At 42.4% G+C, this 20,569-nt stretch overlaps 1 protein-coding gene across 2 annotated transcripts in view; it reads left to right on the plus strand.

Moving 5' to 3' along the window:
* PXDN (peroxidasin) overlaps positions 1–20,569 on the plus strand; it is a 292,748-nt gene that overhangs the window by 75,843 nt on the left and 196,336 nt on the right. The window lies entirely within an intron of this gene.

Raw genomic sequence — 20,569 nt, forward strand, 5'->3', positions numbered from 1 at the left:
TCCAAACTTTCTAAACCAAAGGCCAGTTTACTGCCCTTCAGAGTAAGGCCAGAGTGTGGCCAGTGGATGTAGAAAATGTCCCAAGATCCAGTGGGAGTAAACATTGTCCTATCTTTAGTGTCACTCCATCATTCATGTCAGTGGAAGGAATAGTGCACCATCATTGGTGTTAATGGAAGGAATTGTGCCCCATTGTTGGCTTTAATGGAAGGAATTGTGCCCCATCCTTGGTGTCAATGGAAGGAATCGTGCTCCACCATTGGTGCCAGTAGGATAAATAGTGCACCAATATTGGTGCCAGTGGGAGGATTAGACCACCATCATTGGTACCAGTGGGGAGAATATTGCCCCATCGTTGGTGTCAATGGAAGGAATTATGCACCATCAGTGTCAATGGAAGGAATTGTGCCCCATGGTTGGTATCAGTGGGAGAAATTGTGCCCCATTGTTGGTTAAAAGGAAAGGCATATTGCCACATCATTCGTGGCAGTGAGAAGAAAAGTGCCACATCATTTGTGTCAGTGGAAGAAAATGTGCCAGTGGGAGGAATTGTGTCATCATTGGTGTCAGTGGGAGGAATTGTGTCTCATCATTGGTGTCAGTGGGAGGAATTGTGCCCCATTGTTGGTGTCAGTCGGAGAAATTGTGCCCCATCTTTGGTGTCAGTGGGAGGAATTGTGTCTCATCATTGGTGTCAGTGGGAGGAATTGTGTCCCATTGTTGGTGTCAGTCGGAGAAATTGTGCCCCATCATTGGTGTCAGTGGGAGGAATTGTGTCTCATCATTGGTGTCAGTGGGAGGAATTGTGCCCCATCATTGGTGTCAGTGGGAGGAATTGTGCCCCATCATTGGTGTCAGTGGGAGGAATTGTGCCCCATCATTGGTGTCAGTGGGAGGGATTGTGTCCCATTGTTGGTGTCAGTGGGAGGAATTGTGTCCCATTGTTGATGTCAGTGGGAGGAATTATGCCCCATCATTGGTGTCAGTGGGAGGAATTGTGCCCCATCATTGGTGTCAGTGGGAGGAATTGTGTCCCATCATTGGTGTCAGTGGGAGGAATTGTGTCCCATTGTTGATGTCAGTGGGAGGACTAGTGTCTCATTGTTGTCAGTGGGAGGACTAGTGTCTCATTGTTGTCAGTGGGAGGACTAGTGTCCCATTGTTGTCAGTGGGAGGACTAGTGTCCCATTGTTGTCAGTGGGAGGACTAGTGTCCCATTGTTGTCAGTGGGAGGACTAGTGTCCCATTGTTGTCAGTGGGAGGACTAGTGTCTCATTGTTGTCAGTGGGAGGACTAGTGTCTCATTGTTGTAAGTGGGAGGAATAGTACACCATTATTGGTGCTAGTGGGAGGAATAATGCCACACTTTTGGTATCGGTGGAAGAAATTCTGCCCCAAAGATGCTTGCAGACTTTGGAGACTGCCGGTCTAGGGGCAGAGTATCAAGGAGTAAATACTTACCTTAGTGCTGCAGAAGGCTCCCTCCATGGCTGTGACTGGTCCCCCACAGCTGCTCTCTAAGCTGTGACAGTCTCCAGTCACACTTCAGCCTTCTTAAAATGATTGTAAAGTCTCGTTTTTTTTATTTTTATAAATAAACATGTCATACTTACCTGCTCTGTGCAGTGGTTTTGCACAGAGCAGCCTGGATCCTCCTCTTCTCGGGTCCCTTTTCACTGCTCCTAGCCCCTCCCTCCAGTTGAGTTCCCCCCCCCCCCCCCCCCCAGCAAGCTATGGGGACAACAGAGCTGAGCTGCAGCTCTGTGTGTCCATTCAGATACAGAGCTGTGGTTTGGCCCCGCCCACTCTCCTAATTGGCAAACTGACTTTGACAGCTGCGGGAACCAATGGTGCTGCTCAGCCAATCAGGAGGGAGAGTCCCAGATGGCTGAGGGACTTGTGGACATTGCTGGACAGAAATAGGGCTCAGGTAAGTATTAGGGAAGCTGCTACACACAGAAGGTTTTTTTATCTTAATGCATGGAATGCATTAAGATAAAAAAAAAACCTTCCTGACTTTACAACTCCTTTAACATATCATACAGGATTAATGCCCCTATATTGTATGTGATGGTGCTGAGGCTCCTTCAGGTGGAGGAGGAGAGAACAGGAGCCAGCTGGAGCAAGTGAAAGAAGCCTCTTCAAGTCTCCCTTACACTAAGGGCCCATGCATACCGGAAGCAGTGGGATACATTTTTGTTCTAATTCCCACTGCACAGACAGTCCAAAATCCAAATTATTTAATGGGCATAGTTCACACCATTACAGTGCAGTGAAAAAAGCTTCATTTTTTCACATCGCAAATGCGCATGATCACGCGCAAACACATGTAAGCATGGTAAAATACACCTAAAAGGCCAAAGAGGAATAAAAAGGAAAAAGACCAAATCTACACTCATGCAAAAATGCACAGTTTCTGGTGTGTATGGGCCCTAAACAAGCAAGGCCTGGTGATTGTGGCTGGTTAAGATCTAGAACTCTATTGGCCTTTACAGCCATTTTTTAGCTTTTCACTAACGGGAGTGTGGTGGTGATACCTGGACTTTTGTGTAGTTTAACTGCCACCTTAATTTATTCCTACTAAATCACTAAACCCGCATCGTCAAAAAACTATCAATAAATGGTGTATTACATGCTGTTCATACTCTCTCAATCACTGAGATTTATTTTCTGTATTCTGTAAAAAAAAAAAAAAATACAAATCCTGGTTGATCCTGCTGCTCTCTATCTTCCTCTTCTGTTCATGTTCCCAATTTAGCTAGGGAGTTTGCAGCTGTGGTGTTAACTCTGCACATGCTCAGTTTTCAGTGAGTTTCTATGCTGAGCATTTCCTCCCTATCGCATCCGAGCAGTCCATGTGACTCTAGAGTTGCACATGGGTGTATACACAGTGGTAAATGACAGCCCACTCCCTCCTCCATGCCCACTAACCAGCTAAACACAATTGAGGCGGGTTATTATATGTAGATTAATGGAGGCTTCACCTCCCTTCTATTCGAAGACACAGGTTGGAAGGGTGCGACACAGCGTGTGACTGGCAGAAATCCACCCACACCATGGTAATGCCAAAAATAATAAAGATTTGATTTCAAATATATATTGTATGACCCCATAAAACTGTTTATTGATATTATTTATTTTTACTCTATATTCCAAAGACTGTTTATTTTTTTTATTTTTCTTACTTTTTATATTGAACATGTGACCAGCAGCAGAAGCTCCAACTGCTTATGTTTTCCTGCAGACAGGCAGGGAAAGAGCTGGTTTATGTGACAGCTAAGGTACTTTATTTTTTAATTAAAATAATTATAGTGCCATCATCCACATAGGAGAAATTGAAGAGACAATGTAAATTAAAGAGTGTGTGTATAGTATCACTTTAACTATGATTAATGACCCTAAAATTGTTTTATTTATTATCACTGGCCTGCATGCTGGTATATAATGTGTAGCAGAATTGTAATTTTTGTACGTAGGTACCCCGATGCATGCTTATGTATATGTATTATGTGGAGGGAGACGGGGCTTTATTCTTTTTTTTTTTTTCATTTTGTTATTATTCGCTTTCATTTTTACAAACTTTTTTTTTTTTTTTACATACTTTTATTACTGTAGAGGACCAATAGCCATCTATGTGATAGCATACAGATTCTGACATATTCTCCTTGTTGAAAGATCAGGTGTTTACAGCTGCCCTAATGGCCTACATGAGAAAGTTGTCTTGTACATGTATGTGTAAAGGCGCCCGCTGACAGATTCTTTTCACCGGTGTTTATAGAGTACCATTATTTATGATTTGATAAGTCGCAGTATCAGTTTCCATCTGCAAATGATATCTGGGAATATAGATGCTGCAAAATGAAGGGAGTTAGTGGAAGAAATAATTTAATGTTATCTGTATCTATAATGGGCATTCTGTAGTCTTCATTGTGTTATTTAATACTAAAGACAAAGTCACAAAACACATATGATCCAATCTGTCACTAGCAAATCTGTCACTAACAATGTCACTAACAATGCAGCCTTTGTTTTTCTGAGGGCTGGTTCACACATGCCTGCACATGAATCGCAACACTCTGTTCCTGTGTGATTTACATGTAGTTCTGTACAGTGCGATTTCAGCCTATTCATTTTGAATGGGCTAAAATCACACCGAACTGCAGCTAAAAGTGGTGCATGCACTAGATTTTAAAAGCACTGCAACTGGATCTCATGGTTCAAAAGTACCGTGCGATCTGGTGCGGGGAAATGCACTGCGTTTTGGGTGTCCTTAACTTTGTATTGACAACCACTGCAGATCACAAATGGAGTGCGTTTTGCAACGCACAGTGCGTTTTGCAACGCACAGTGCGTTCCTGTGTGATTTATGTGTAGGCATGGCGTAAACTGGCCCTAAGTATCCCTGTAAATTTTTTACCTGATGATACTGCTGTTATTTTTCAATTTCCTTTTAGCGGAATGTGGTGCAGCAGAAATGTCAGTTAGAGGGTTGAAACAAACCATTCAAATCTGAATTCCCGCTATAGCAATATTAACATAGTTACATTGTTCCAGTACATATATGTAGAGCGGCTGCCCTGCTGTATTGTGAGCACAGGAGAGCAGCCACTCTGCATGGGACTTGGAGGTCCAACTAAATCTACTTGTCCATCTTAGGCCCCTTTCACCCTGCAACTCTCTGTGGTTCCCTGCAGTGCAGTGCACCCACAGTTTTAGGTTTACCTACAGTTTTGTAGGGTACCTGCCCTTTCGCCATTATAATTAGAGCAGGTGTTTTTTGATGCGTTTTCTGAAAGCATTTTTGGTGTGCTTTAAAATTGAAAAGATACATTCACTTTTGGAACATGCTACATGTTCAACCCATTTTTAGGTCGAAACCTGTAACATGTTCCAGCATCTGCAGCTCTGCCCCCAATCCCTCCTTCCCCATGACAGGGAACAGCAGATGGAAACAGGAGACACCTTGATTACCAACCCTGGACAGAAGTTCAGTAAGCAAATCCCAACATTCCTCTGCCGGGAATCAGGGTTCCTAGATGCTACTGCGAACATGTGTAGGGGATGAGGTGGAAGCCAAACATAGTATGGACTAGCAGAAGTCCAGACACCACTGCTTAGAGGCGGTGAGCGCAGGGAGGTGAGCACAAGGTGGTGAACTATTCCCTTTGTAGCAACAGAAAAAAGCCGCTCAGGTGAGGCGAAGCACTCCGGTGTCGGTCGGATCCGCCAACCAATCGTCAAGTGTTCAAGAAGAAAGTTTGACCGCACTCAGGAGTAAATAAACTGGAAGTATTTTATTCCCATAAACTTGAATACATAGGTGCATCACACAGACATGGGACAGGTTGACGCGTTTCAAACTTTCTTCTTGAACACTTGGTGAACTATTCCCCCAGTGTCATCCTCCCTCGCCTTAACCCCTGTTTGGCCCAAGGGGTGTCCAGGACTTACCCACTCTGATTGCACCTCCATATTCCTGATCTCTTGTCTCCACCTTTGATCTAGGAGCCCTGATTCCCGATGTTGTGCCGAAAACACCAACTTGCCAAGATCTCCAATTACGTTATTTCCGGTGAGTGTACACCAGGAATAATTGGAGATTTCAACCACTTGGTGTTTTCGCACAACACCGGCAGCCTTTACACTCCAGAAGATGCTATAATTAGTGCAGATTGTTAGTCCACCCGCTAGTAACCAGAAACATGGCCGCCTCCAAGGCTGCAACAACTAGCAGGTGGACTAACAATCTGCACTAATTATAGCATCTTCTGGAGTGTAAAGGCTGCTGGTGTTGTGTGAAAACACCAAGTGGTCGAAATCTCCAATTATTCCTGGTGTACACTCACCGGAAATAACGTTGGAGATCTTGGAAAGTTGGAGTTTTCGCAGAACACCGGCAGAGGAATTTTGGGATTTGCTGGTTAGCGTACCGCACAAGCTTACTGACCTTCTGTCCAGGGTTGGTAATCTAGGTGTCTCCTGTTTCCATCTGCTAGCTAGTCCATTTGACACAGTCCTTTTATTCAATACCCCATCCAATGAGAAGTCCGGTCCAGTTTATCATGGAGCTTTGTATCTTTTTCTTTACAAGGAATGATGCCCCTGATTCATCTTGAGTGAGTGTGTGTGTGTGTGTGTGTGTGTGTGTGTGTGTGTGTGTGTGTGTGTGTGTGTGTGTGTGTGTGTGTGTGTGTGTGTGTGTGTGTGTGTGTGTGTGTGTGTGTGTGTGTGTGTGTGTGTGTGTGTGTGTGTGTGTGTGTGTGTGTGTGTGTTTGTGTGTGTGTGATTGCGTGTGTTTGTGTGTGTGTGATTGCGTGTGTGATTGCATCCACAGCTGCTTACTTTTACCCCCATTGACAAAGTTGTCATTATTTTAACTTTGGTTTGCTGTTGCTTTTTGTTTTTCAATTCGGTACTTTTCAAACAAAGCTGTTTTTATTACAACCGTAGTGTTCCACAATGTGACTTTCTTGGTGAACTTTTTGTTATTCCTTAATTTATACTTGCTCTTGTCACGTAGACTGCACCGATTTTATTGACCGAATTTACAGTCTTTTGGTGAATGGATGACACAGCTGGGACAGCCTTTAGTTAATTGGCTGTTGCTTTACTTATGGTTGTTCTGAGTTTGCATTTTGATTAAGGACTAGTAAGTTGCAATATAATACATTTTAGTTTTGGGGTTTATTACTGCTTTAAAATGGTTGTAAAGGCAGGTTTTTTTAATCTGAATGCATTCTATACATCGTGTGCAGCGCCCCCCCCCCCCCCTATACCTGAGACCCATCTAGATCCAGAAATGTTGCAGCAATATCTCGGCTGCCCGGGACTCCCCTCCTCATTGGCTGAGACAGCAGTGCAGCGCCATTGGCTCCCACTGCTGCCAATCAGTCAGTCAACCATTGAGAAGAGAATGGGGGCGGGGCCGCAGCTTTGTGTCTGAATAGACACATGGAGCTGTGACTCGGCTTGGGTGCCCCCATAGCAAGATGCTTGCTGCGGAGGCACTCAACAGGAGGGAGGGGCCAGGGGCAGCGAATCGAAGGACCCGAGAAGAGTAGGATCTGGGCTGCTCTGTGCAAAACTAGACTTTACAATCACTTTTTAAGCTTAAAGAGGAGCTCCAGGCTCCCCCAAAAATTTAAAGTCAGCAGCTACAAATACTGTAGCTGCTGACTTTCATTATAAGGATGCTTACCTGTCCAGGGATCCAGCAATATCCTTTCCTGAGCCGATTCTTCAATTGGCTTCAGGTGCAGGTGCCGGCACCTTAAGTAAGGGAAACCAGAATTGAAGCCTTGCAGCATCACATCCTATATTCTACTGTGTATGCCCGAGCCGTGCTGTGCCTTGTGGATGGTCCTGCAGTCTTCTGGGACCTGTGATGTGTAACAGAAGACTGCGGGGGAAGGGAGGGGGCAACTTTTGGCTCAGATTGCCGCGCTGCATCAAAACCAAGTACATGCTCCCCCCAAAAAAGTTCCAAATGTGGCAGTGGAGTGGGGGAGCATGCAAACAGGCAGAACTTTCCCTTTTGGGTGAAGTTCTGCTTGAAGTATGTGTTTTTATATATATATATATATATATATATATATATATATATATATATATATATATATATATATATATATATATATATATATATATATATATATATATATAAAATATATATAATTTTTTTTTTTTTTGCTTTGTAAAACTACAAAAAAAAAATCATATTTTTTTAGAAAAACTATTGTATAATAAATGCATAGCACAGTGCTGAGGTCATTCAATTTTCTGTCCCTATGATTGTATGTCTGTGCTTTCAGCATTTTTCAGTTAAGTTCATTTTTTTCCCCCCCACAGAGAGAATTAACATTTTAAGATGGAACAGCATGCATAAACCACATGTGTCTGTGTTTCAGGCCGATATAAAAGACACATAATCCAGTTTTTTTTATTAAGTCCTCTTGCACACTGCGGCTTGAAAAAATGAGTACAGCTTTTCTTTTTTTTTTTCTGAGCCAAAATACAGCCCATTAATTGTAATGTGCCTATGCACACAGGCGCGCAAACAAGTGGCATGTATTCTTCAGTAAAAAAAAAATAAATAGAAAAATCTGCATTTTTGGTTAGCAATTTACGCCTCATGTGTGCTAAAACGCGCAAATTTCCATTTACATGCAGAACACAAGCAAAATTGCACGAACGCATATATGCGAAAATGCACGTAAATACAGGCAAATGCATACAAAAAAAAAACCTCTGAAAAAGTAGATGCTCAGACAGTATCCTGTGCAAAAGGCCTAAAGCATCAGTGCATGTACTCGAGTATAAGCTGACCTTTTAAGCACGTTTTTATGCTGAAAAAGCCCCCCTCGGCTTGTAATCGAGGGAGGGTCCCACTTACCTGTTCTCCGGTGCAGCGCGCATGTGCCGTCGCCACTCGGGAAAGCCAGTACACGTTCGTTCGTCTATTCCCGGGCAGGCGGCGCATGCGTGGTGACATGTTGGCGCCGGCCGTTGCCATTTTTAAATGAGACTCCTCTGCAGCCCCTGCATCTCCTCAGGAGATGCAGTGCTCCTGTACCATGCCCGCAGCACTGCATCTCCTGTACCATGCCCGCAGCACTGCATCTCCTGTACCATGCCCGCAGCACTGCATCTCCTGTACCATGCCTGTACCATCTCCTTTACCCATTTCCTGTACCATCTCCTGTACTATGCCCACAGCCCTACATCTCCTGTACCATGTCTGCAGCTCCTGTTTTGGGTCTCGTGGTGGTCCATTAGTTGCTGCATTTCCCACCCTAGGCTTATACTCCAGTCAGTAAATTTTCCCAGTTTTTTTGTGGTAAAATTAGGTGCCTCAGCTTATATTCAGGTCGGCTTATTCTCGAGTATATGCGGTATCATATATACAGTATAGGCACCTGCATTTGTTATCAGCTTTTTACTGTCTGTACAGTGAGGAAAACAGAAGAGCAGCACAGGGAGCCCAATAAGGTGTACTGCAGTTCAGGGAGCATGCTGATAGGAGAGAGCAGAGTGCTAGAGAGTGGAGATCATCAGTCAGCTGTTTCACCTTTCAGTGGCCAGTCATTGTTGGGGATGGGGAGAAGATATGTAAATTGTAAGCAGAGTGTATTCCTTGTGATTTAGAATCATTTTTTTTCAGGCATTTTTAAAGCATTTTGCTAGATTTACTAGATATTTCTTTCCTGGGATGGGCAAAGTAAGGAGAACAGAAGGAGTTTTCCAGGTGCATAAATGTGCTGGAATGTGTCTTTACAAATGCACCCACTGAAGTCTTTGGGACAAAAATTGCCTAAATGCACAGAAAATAAAAAAAAATGTTTAGAGCGTTGGGTGACTGAGTGTACTAGTGTGAACAGGAACAATGGGAAAGCATAGGATTCTGCATGTTGAGTGTAGTCAGGTGTAAAGAAACCAGCTGGAAAATGGGTAAATTGGGGGCCAAGTGAAAGTGAAACTGCAGCAAAGAAAGTTTTCCTCTCATCTGCTAGACAGGGCTTTGCTATGGGGTAGTACTGTATAAATCTTAGGACTGGATGGACAGAAATACAAATTCTTTAGGCTGTTTATTCTTGGCATTGATCTTCCAGTAAGATTAGGAGTGATATTTGTAGATGTAGATCTTGGAATGTGTGTTGTGACCCTGACAAGGCTTGGCTTCATGTGTAATGGGATTTATCAGAACCAGACAAGCTGTTTCCCCTCTCTAACTCACACAGCTGTTGGTATGGAGCAGTTCTTCATCTCCACGTCTCAGGTTCTATAGACAGTTCTGCCCATGAAAAAACATTCAAAATATCTACCCTGGAATATATTAGCATAAAAAGTCAACAGAAATTCCTTTTATATAATAGAGTAAACCAGTTTTTCAAACTTCAAAAAAAAAAAAAAACTAAAGCTGGCTATATACTAGTAATTGTTAACAATCTTTCATTTTAGGGACTTTCATTCAATTTTCTAATGGTTAGTGGGGTCAGATATCGGTTTTCAACCACAGTGATGAGTAAATTCAAAGGTGCAGGTTGAAAATAGGTTTTTGAATGAACAAATTTCTAACCGTGACTGCGGTTTTCATTTTTTCCAAAATCGAATGTTACAAGTAATAGAAACATTGAAGTCCTTTTGAATCACATAAGTCATTGGATGTACTGAGAATACAAATATTCCTATGAACATTTGTTTGAAAATCTTCTTGTTTCTGGCTTGGAAAAGGCTTTAGAAATCTTACCATATGGTATGTCCTCATTGCATAGTTGGATGATGGATGCTGGAGCTCAGAGGGGAAGTTTAAAGGGCCGTACACATGATAAGGAAGTAAAATTTCATCCGACGAACGATCTACCGATTTTCGGATCGTTGCCATGTTGCTTTTGATTAAAAAGGTGTAATGGATATCAGCGCAACTAAATAAATAAAGTATTGAAGTATCAAAAAATATTGTGGCTGCAATATCAAAATGGTGAATCACTACACATAAAATCAATAAATATATAAAGGGATATTGCGCTACAATAAAGTGCTAATAACAAAAAATTGCTGTTCTATTCGAACAGCAAAAAATGCTGTGCAGTGCAAATAACAAAAGTTGCTGTGCAAAGGTGCAATAATTAAAAGGGTTGAAGAAATTACTGAATATATCAACAAATCAAGCAACATAAAACATATGTCTATATTATTCCTTCGCATGAACACTAAAATAACATGTCAAAATCAGCTTAATCGCATCAATTGAAAAGATAAATGAAAAGTGCAAAGTGCTAGTCCATTAAAGTGATTTCAAGTGACTAAGCAGTCTCTAAAGTGCCAAAATAAGTGCAGCTGCCGCAATGGATCATTCAGGTGCTCACGATTAGGGATGATCGAACGGTTTGGGTCAACCATCGGTTCGACCCGAACATTGGGTGTTCGAGTTTCGGCCGAATTTAGAACTTTTTGCTGAAAAAGTTCGGAATTCGGCAACCAGAACCGACCAAAATGCAATGGGCCAGGAAATGGGCTTTAAAAGCCAGTGATTGGACCAGAACTATCAGTAAAAGCCAATTGAGGGGGCAGGAGAATGCTAGGAATGTGATTGGAGTGACTAGGGGGTCCAGAGGCCAATCATTAGTGAATACGCCCCCCAGTATATAACATAGCCCCCGCCAAATTTCTACCATTTTAATACAGGGACATGTAGGGGAGTGGAAGCAGTTCTGTTACTTCTGTTTCAAAAGTGTCATTTAGCAATTATTAGTGTGAGGAAAGGGATATCTAGTGTAGTTAGGGTGCTATTTTCCACTTTAGTTAGCTTCAAAAATCTAGTTTCTGTAGGGAAAGTGTTAAGTGCCAGGGTGACCGTAGTGTAGGGTAAACTGACACTGACTGCTAATGCAGGGTGACCAAACCCTTCCATTTCAGGGTGACCGCTATAGAGAAAAGATTGTTTTCTCTTATGTGACTTTCAGAGCAGCGATATGGCTTCTCGCCGGTCAGCCTGCTTTTTGCTGCAGGCGTTGATAGGGCTTTTTTGAGGACAAGTTTGGAGTCAGGCATGACATCTGAACTTGTGTATAGGGGTATATATACACACACATGTATGTATATATACACCTACACATATATAGGTGTGAAAATAGCAGAACCCTATGCTTGCGCTAATGAAATAATTAACAGGCATATGGCTCCGCTCCTATCACACCTATATATGTGTATGTGTATAATACATATAAGTGTGTGTGTATATATACCCCTATACAGAAGTTCAGATATTTTGCCTGCCTCCAAAGACCCCAAAAAAATTCCCAAAAAAACGCCCAGGTGTGTTATTGCAGGCGTTATTTTGGGCATTTTGTTGGGGTCTTTGGAGGCAGGCAAAACATCTGAACTTCTGTATAGGGGTATATATACACACACATGTATGTATATATACACATATATAGGTGTGATCGGAGCGGAGCCATATGCCTGTTAATTATTTCATTAGCGCAAGCATAGTGTTCTGCTATTTTCACACCTATATATGTGTAGGTGTATATATACATACGTGTGTGTGTGTGTGTGTGTGTGTGTGTGTGTGTGTATATATATATATATATATATATATATATATATATATATATATACCCCTATACACAAGTTCAGATGTCATGCCTGACTCCAAAGACCCCAAAAAAATGCCCAAAAAAATGCCTGCAATAACACACCTGGGCATTTTATTTTGGCGCAAGCGTTTTTTTGGGCATTTTTTGGGGGTCTTTGGAGGCAGGCAAAACATTTGGACTTCTGTATAGGGGTATATATACACACACATGTATGTATATATACACATACACATATATAGGTGTGAAAGTAGCAGAAACCTATGCTTGCGCTAATGAAATAATTAACAGGCATATGGCTCCGCTCCTATCACACCTATATATGTGTATGTGTATAAATACATATAAGTGTGTGTGTCTATATACCCCTATACAGAAGTTCAGATGTTTTGCCTGCCTCCAAAGACCCACAAAAAATGCCCAGGTGTGTTATTGCAGGCGTTTTTTTTTGGGCATTTTTTGTGGGTCTTTGGAGGCAGGCAAAACATCTGAACTTGTGTAGGGGTATACACTTATATGTATTATACACATACACACATATAGGTGTGAAAGGGGAGAAGCCATATGGGTGTTAATTATTTCATTAGCGCAAGTATAGTGTTCTGCTACTTTCACACCTATATATGTGTATGTGTATATATACATATAAGTGTGTGTGTGTATATATACCCCTACACAGAAGTTCAGATGTTATGCCTGCCTCCAATAACCCCCAAAAAATGCCCAAAAAAACGCTTGCTACACGACAAGGTGGGAAAATAGCGGAGCCATATCCCTGTTCTATAAGTGACCTAAAACAAACAATCTTTTTTTTTTTCTGGTTCTGGACATGCTACAGAGCTGAAACTTCACAGGTACACTTTTTAGACCCCCCAGACACTAAATCCAAAGATTTTTTTTTTATTTTTATTTTTTTTTTCCAATAATTGGCTCTCTATCAAAAATGACAATTTTTAAGAACTTTTTTCTGTGTGATTAATAGTCTCTAATAGTCTCTGGGGCATGACCCAGAACCCTAGGCACTTTTTATGGGCATTTATTGGGTTTTAGGGCTTCAAAATGGGGTTTTTTGATTACCGAAGTTCGGGTCCCATTGATTTCAATGGGGTTCTGAAATCCGGGCCGAACTTTCGGGAAGTTCTGGTGTTCTGGTCGAACCGAACTTTTGAAAAGTTTGATCATCCCTACTCACGATCCCACCACCAGTGATGGATGGCCTCTCACCTTATAATTTGACCAGTGTTTCACCACTAGGTCAAAAACCGCTTTATAGTATACCCAGACAAATTGATAGACTCGATCCTCTCATTAGGTCCTGAGTGCTCCCTGGTTGCTGCACAGATAATTAGGGTGGCTCTGTCCTCACTGTATTTCCCCAGTTTCCATCATAAAATGGGAATAAATGGAAAACAAATCTAGTGCTCTCTGTATATAAGGTATTTATTAAATAATCCAAATATTAAAACTCACATTCTTAGGCATCGTAGGGACCCCTACTGAGGAAGCACCTGACAATATGCGTCTAGGGGGCGGGGACACCACGGGCGAGATCCAGCTACAGGACACAACTTCTCCTGCATCTCCTAAACTGATTCAATGCCTTTAGTGTCTTTGAAAATTAAAATCGTTTGACAAGTCGCAGCCCATTCCTTTCAATGGCACCCGTTCAAACTGGTGTGATGCAGAAAAGTTGATTGCACTACTTTTGGTTAGACTTTGGTCTAATGTAAAGTCGAATCAAAGTCATGCTCCAAAGTTGCACTGTAAATTTGGACATTGTGTGACTTTGGACATGCGCTAATGTGAATGGAGCCTAAAACCTAGAAGCTGATTGGTTACCATGCACTGCTCCACCAGATTCTGTGTGCACCAGTTTTACTAAATCTCCCTCATTGAATGCCACTTCTTCGATAAAATACACCTACCTGCCTCCTAGCAGTCTGTTGTAAACTGCCTTCAGTTAACCTCTTCACGCCGGCTGCCTCTGAGCCCTTTAAGAGAGGCGGAGGCAGGCATTCACGTGATTAACTGTCACAGCGGTCATATGATCGCAAAGCATGCGTGGGGAGTTTACTGATCCCCACTGGCTACCATATAGGGAGCACATTCTCTGCATGGTAAGTTGTGTTAACAGGGCCGCATATATGCGGCCGCTCAGCGTTAAGGCGCACCCACCAAGCGGCCACATATATGCCTAGGGGGGGGGCGGCATCAAGGGGTTAAAATAAAAATTAAACTCATAATAGTTAAAATAAGTAAATGTATTGCTGTATTTAAAAAATTAAAAAGGTTGATTCCTGATTTGGATTGGTAACATGTTATGTGACTTGTGCCAACGCATTAATCACATCACATTGCATTGTTTGCAGGATTTAGTACCTAAAAGTTGTAAAATCCTCTATTTCATGAATAAGGTAATGATTTGTACTGTAGGATTGTAAAGCGATCCTTGTCACAATGGCCTAAGCTAGCAGTGGTTTAACTCAAGGATCGGTGTTGGACCCCCATTGCAAATTAAATGTAATATTAAAAAAATACAAAGTACCTTGGCCAGGGGGTAGCATACCCTGTATATCAAATGGAATACAGCTGGGAGGAACAGAGCCGGGAAAGTGTTATGAAATGCTTGTGAGCAATAATCTGAGCTGCTCTACTCCGTGCCAGGTGGCAGCTGCAAAAGGAAAGGAGTATTTGAATTAAAAGAAAAATGAAAAAAAGTAAAGGGGTATAATGTGGTATATTGTTGGACCTGTGTAAATTACTTGTAAGCCCACATCTAGAATATAGAGTGCAGTTTTGGTCAACATGTACTACAAACAAATGGAGGTTTTGGAGAGGATTCAAAAACAGGCAACTAAAGTAAACCAAAGGAATAAAGATAACTTAGGCTTCATGTACACTTGGCTGTCATTTACCGTGGCCACGGGAAAACCGTTCCTATCCAGAACGTGATGCTTCATGTTCAGAAGAGGGAGGTTGAATCTCACCTAACCACAGCAGCTACTAAACTCTGTACACGGAGACAGGCTTTTATGGAGTTAAAGAGGTTGTAAACCGAGAAAAAAAAATTTTCTCTTCTTTACATCCTGAAAGAGAAACACATAATGAGCTAGTATGCATCGCATAGTAGCTCATTATGAAATACTTACCTTAGAACGAGCCCCCGCCGTGCCGTCCGCTTACCTGTATGACGGGCGACATGTATAGTCGCCCGTCTTCCGGGATCGCGGCATCCGGCCATCTGATTGGCCGGAGCCGCGGTGACGTCAGTCCCGCGCACGCGCGCGGGAGCCGACGGTCACGGCACGGGGCTCTGAAGGAACGGCACGATCTGCCGTTCCTTCAGAGCGCATGCGCCAGTGACGTCACTGGCTGCATTAAAGGTAAATATCTCCTAAACGGTGCATGTTTAGGAGATATTTACAGTACCTATAGGTAAGCCTTAATATAGGCTTACCTATAGGTACAACTTCCTGAGGAGGGTTTACTTCCTCTTTAAGCTTAGGAGCTTTGGCAAAAAAACTGCAAAAGCTCCTAAACTCACGTTTAGGAGCTGCTAGTGTACATGAATCTAAATATTATGCAAAAGTAGGAATTTTAAAGGATCATATTGGATTATTTTGATCCACAGAATTAATTTCTTTGTGTGGCAAAATTGACAACAATATCACGAAGTGGAGTGGCTTACTTTTTGCCAAAACTGTAAGGGCTCATTCACACAGGTGGCCAGAGGGACTGCCCAACCAAACAAGGACATGTAGTTGTTCAGGGCTGTACATGTTTGCCATTGGCAGGGAAACAATTACACACTCTAAGTGCCGGTTCACACTGAAGCGGCACGAATTCGGGGGCGACCTGTCAAGTCGCGTGCACCGCGACTTCGGCCACGACTTGCACGGACTTCATAAAATGAATGTCTATGCAAGTCGCTCCAGGTCGCCCCGAAGTAGTACAGGACCCTTTTTCTAAGTCGGAGAACCGTTCCTGTACTACACTATGTACCGCGACGGTGCACGACTTGTCAGGCTGACCAAGTCGACTGACAAGTCGTACCAGTGTGAATGGAGACTTAGGCCCCTTTAACACGATTGGACCGATCAGGTCCGCCTGTCTGTTTTGCAAGTGGACCTGATCAGGCCACCCATTCTGCTCTATGGAGAGGTGGATGTCAGCGGAGATGTGTCCGCTGACACCCGTCTGTCATCCGATCCGACAAGATCCGCTTAAAACAGACGGATGGCGATTCATTCACCATCCGCCCAGCGGGTCGGATCAGATGCTGTCCTTTTTCCTCCGATCTCCCAATAGAGGAGAGTGGGACTCTGACAGGTCCGTCTCTGCACAGTGAGCCACAAGCACGTCCGAGCTCATCCCTGCTCATTAGTACACACCCCTGCACCCATCAACTATGTTTGCAGGGCATCCCTCTAGGTGGGCATTTGCCTGGCTTTTCAATGTAAGCTGCCACAGCTGCTATATTTGCACGACATCCCCAGTGTTTCTCTAGACGGGCCCGGACCACATGCTAAACTCTCTGGGGCTGTGGGTTGGACACAACTAATGTAGTTCATATTGTAAAGCGCTGCGTAAACTGTTGGCGCTATATAAATCCTGTATAATAGTAATAATAGTGCAAGGGCTTGTCTTATTAAATACAGAGTCAATAGATAGGTTGGTTCTCCAATTCCATAGTTTTGTTAAATCTAAATGAAGTTGTACAAATATTGTACAATCAGATTGTATAGTGAGTGGCCACTGTACATACATGTACATAGGAGGGAGTGGACAAAGACACTCAGCTGTTAGGCCCCATTCACATCTCCGTACATGTTTTTGTGGGGCATTTCGGAGCTTTTCTACTCATCGCACATAGGTCAGCTTGTTCACTTAAATGGACTGCCCTAAGCATGGCAAACACTGCAAAGAAGCTCCACGACTCTTTTTATGAGTGGAGCTTGGTGCGTTTCTTTACCTGCTTTTTTTGGTGTGTTTACTGTGTCTTACTAGTTTTATATGTCCTAAATCCTACATACCAGAAAGTTATGACATTTTCTATGGAACACACCAGGTAAGACCTTGTTTCAAAAATCAAAGAAAGCCTTTTTTTTTTTTTCTGGAACAGGGGTACATTATTGGCATATTGATACATAGGTGAGCTGGAATTGAGAAAAAAAATAAAGCTGAACTTAGCCTTTAACTTTCTTAACTATGTGGATATCATTTTTTTTTTTTTAATTGATTACAGTTGCAATTTACCCCTCCACTTTTGACTTTTTTTTAGTAAGGTATTTTATGGTGTGCTTCCTGAAGCTGTAGTACCATAAAAATCCATTACGTTGTGAGAATGTTTATTCTGTGTGGATGCCCTTTGTAGGAAATCTCCCGCAGATGAAAGGATGTATTTAATTTCTCCTCTGTTTGTTCTAGTTAGAATTTTTGTGTTATTATGTTGCCATGGCTCCTTGTTGAGTATATTTTAATTTGCTTATAGTGGCTTTAGTTGCTGTTTATTCCACTTACTGGTGCAAAGCAGATGTAGAGACGCCTCAGTTAAATGACCATCTCTATATAAACACCGACACAAGTGCTCGTCTCTTATGTTTCTGTATACAAAGGAAGAACCATTTAATGTGCATGCGCCAAATATTGCTGAATGTATCTTCGAGATGGGAAGAGCTTGGAAGGCTGTTCACCAAGGCAATGTGGGCATTCTTGACCTCCACCTGTGTCAAGTGCTTTTTTAATATACAGTATATACACAGCTCAAAAAAAATTAAAGAAACACATTTTAATCAGAGTATAGCATTAGGTCAATTAAACTCCTGGAATATTGATCTGGTCAGCTAGGTAGCAGAGGGGGTTGTTAATCAGTTTTAGCTGCTTTGGTGTTATTGAAACTAACAGGTGCACTAGATCAGTGGTCCTCAACCCTGGCCTACAGGGCCCACTAACAGGCCAGGTTTTAAGTATTACCTTGGGGAGATGCAGACTAGAGTACTGCAATCACTGAGCAGCAAATGATATCACCTGGGATGTATTTCAGTTATCTTACAAACCTGGCCTGTTAGTGGGCCCTGTAGGCCAGGGTTGAGGACCACTGCACTAGATGAGCAATGATAAGACAACCTCCAAAACAGGAATGGTTTTACAGGTGGAGGTCACTGATATTTATTTTCCCTACTCATCTTTTCTGACTGTTTTTCACTAGTTTTGCATTTGGCTAGGGTCAGTGTCACTACTGGTAGCATGAGGTGATACCTGGACCCTCTAGAGGTTGCACAGGCACTCCAACTCCTCCAGGATGGCACACCAATACGTGCCATTACCAGAAGGTTTGCTGTGTCTTCCAAGAGTATGGAGGAGATTCCAGGAGACAGGCAGTTACTCTCGGAGAGCTGGACAGGGTCGTAGAAGGTCCTTAACCCATCAGCAGGACTGGTATCTGCTTTTTTGTGCAAGGAGGAACAGGATGAGCACTGCCAGAGTCCAACAAAATTACTTCCAACTGACCACTGGTGTGAATGTCTCTGACCAAACAATTAGAAACAGACTTTATGAGGGTGGTCTGTGGGCCTGATGTCCTCTAGTGGGCCCTGTGTTCACTGCCCGGCCCTGTGGAGCTCAAATGGCATTTGCCATTGAACACCAGAATTGGCAGGTCCGCCACTGGCACCCTGTACACAGATGAGAGCAGATTCACCCTGAGCACATGTGACAGATGTGAAAGAGTCTGGAGAAGCTGTGGAGAATGTTATGAAGCCTGTAACATTGTTCAGCATGACCAGTTTGGTGGTGGGTCAGTGATAGTCTAGGGACATATATCCATGGAGGGACTCACAGACCTCTACAATGGCACCCTGACTGCCATTAGGTATCAGGATGAAATCTTTGGACCCATTGTCAGACAGTACACTGGTGCAGTGGGTCCTGGGTTCCTCCTGGTGCACGACAATGCTCAGCCTCATGTCATGAGAGTATGCAGCCAATTCCTGGAGGATGAAGGAATTTATACCATTGAATGGCCCCCCATGCTCGCCTGACCTAAATCCAATAGAACACCTCTGGGACATTCTGTTTCAGTCTATCCAATGTCACCAGGTTGCACCTCAGTCTGTTCAGGAGCTCAGTGATGTCCTGGTCCAGATCTGGGAGGAAATACCCCAGGACACCATCCGTCATCTCAATGGGAGCATTCCCGACTTTGTCAAGCATGCATACAAGCACGCGGGGGGGCCATACAAACTACTGAGTACTATTGTGAGTTGCTGCAATGAAATGTAAGCAAAACGGATTAGCCTGCTGCATAATTTTTTACTTTGATTTTTGGGGTGTCTTTGAATTTTGGGGTGTCTTTGAATTCAGCCCTCTGTAGGTTGATCATTTTCACTTCCATCAAACAATGTGGCATCCTTTAGTTTCTAACACTTTACCCAGTCCATATCAGTGTAGATATCCAGCATGAGATGTTTCCCTATTGACATCTGATGTGTTTTCAAAGTGTTCCTTTAATTTTGTTTTGAGCAGTGTATAATAAATGTCTAAAGAGCATTTTTGGACATGCTTTGTTCTGTTTTCATTGTGACATTTCACGTTACTACACAATGTACAAAAATGAGTTGAGGTGTCCTAAGACATTTTACAAAATTGGAGTTCTATACAGAGGGTAAAATAAGTATTGAACAGATCACCATTTTTCTAGGTAAATATATTTCTAAAGGTGCTATTGACATGAATTTTTTTTTACTATATGTCTGTAACAACCCATGCAATTTATACATACAAACAAACCAAAACACATAGGTTCAGAAATTAAGTTATGTGTAATAAAATGGAATGACACAGGGAAAAAGTATTGAACACGCTAAATGAAATGTATTTAATACTTGGTACAAAATCCTTTGTTGATAATGACAGCTTCTAAATGCCTTCTGTATGGAGAAACTCCATACAGAAAGTCAGGTAATTGGCTGGGTCATTCTAGCAGCTTTATTTAAATTTGTTCAAAGAAAGAAAAGTTTCCTTGGCTCTGTTTTTGGGATTATTGTCTTGCTGAAATGTCCACCCTCGTTTCATCTTCATCATCCGGGTAGATGGCAGCAGCTTTTTGTCAAGAATGCCTTGTTACATTTTTCCATTCATCCTTCTTTCAATGACATGATGTTTGTCTGTACCGTATGCTGGAAAACAGCCCCACTTCATGATGTTCCCACCTTCACTTTTGGTAGGTCTTTGGGGTGATGTGCAGTGCCATTTGACCTCCAAACATGGTGTGTATTAAGGCATGCAAAGAGTTAAATTTTATCTGATCAGATTATATTATCTCAGTATTTCAGAGGCTTGACTAAATGTTGTGCAGCAAACTTTAAACCAGCTTCAACAAGCTTTTTCTTCAGCAATGGAGTCTTTTGTGGTGAGCTTGCATACAGGCTATGGCAGTTTAGTGCATTTACTTTGTTTTCTTTAAAACAGTTCTA

Source organism: Pelophylax lessonae (assembly GCF_965119305.1).
Source record: "Pelophylax lessonae genome assembly, chromosome: 3".
Classification (NCBI taxonomy): domain Eukaryota; kingdom Metazoa; phylum Chordata; class Amphibia; order Anura; family Ranidae; genus Pelophylax; species Pelophylax lessonae.